The following is a 661-nucleotide window of genomic DNA, read 5'->3' on the forward strand; positions in this document are numbered from 1 at the left end:
TGGGACAGCTCCGGGGAGAGAATGGGACAGCGCCGGCAGCTCTGGGGAGAGAACGGAACAGCTCCGGGGGAGAATGGAATAGCCTCGCAGTTCTGGGAGGGGATGGGGCAGCCTGGGCAGCTCCGGGGTCCTGGCACAGAGCCAGCCCGCAGCGGGAGCCGCCGCAGGTGCGATGGGTTCCATGGGTTCGTGTCCGGGGCCGCCGCGATGGAGCTCGGGCTGCGCCTGGGGAGGGGACCCCGGGCACGGCAGGAGCGCAGGGCTGGGGGAAACCTTCCCAGCTTTGGTGGTTGTTTCGCTGGGAAAAGCCCAGGCAGCGTTATGTGTGAGTCCTCATTCAGGTCCAGAGCGTGTTTCCAGCGGCTCTAGGGGAAGAGCTCTACGAACTTTAAAGGATTAAAGCGGGGATAGAATCAGCCTCATTTAGGTTATAAAAGACCTTTAAGCTCTGCCGACGCTGGCACACATCGGTGAGGCTCTCCCCCAGCCAGCATTCCCATGGAGCAGAGGCTTTACCAGCAGAGCATCCCTCTGCCCGTCAGAACAGACCTGAACCACCCCAGAAATGCAGCTTAGCCTGGCATCCAGGCTTCCCACGGCCACTTAGGAGACACTGGCACACTCTAAAGAGATACTTGCAGCAGCTGTTTGCTGCCATCTC

General features: G+C 61.0%; 1 protein-coding gene across 1 annotated transcript in view; it reads left to right on the forward strand.

Moving 5' to 3' along the window:
- Positions 1 to 661, forward strand: part of LOC102031507 (pinopsin-like) — a 46,777-nt gene that overhangs the window by 19,598 nt on the left and 26,518 nt on the right. The gene's annotated exons all lie outside the window — the stretch shown is intronic.

This window comes from Geospiza fortis, unplaced genomic scaffold (assembly GCF_000277835.1).
Source record: "Geospiza fortis unplaced genomic scaffold, GeoFor_1.0 scaffold101, whole genome shotgun sequence".
Lineage (NCBI taxonomy): Eukaryota > Metazoa > Chordata > Aves > Passeriformes > Thraupidae > Geospiza > Geospiza fortis.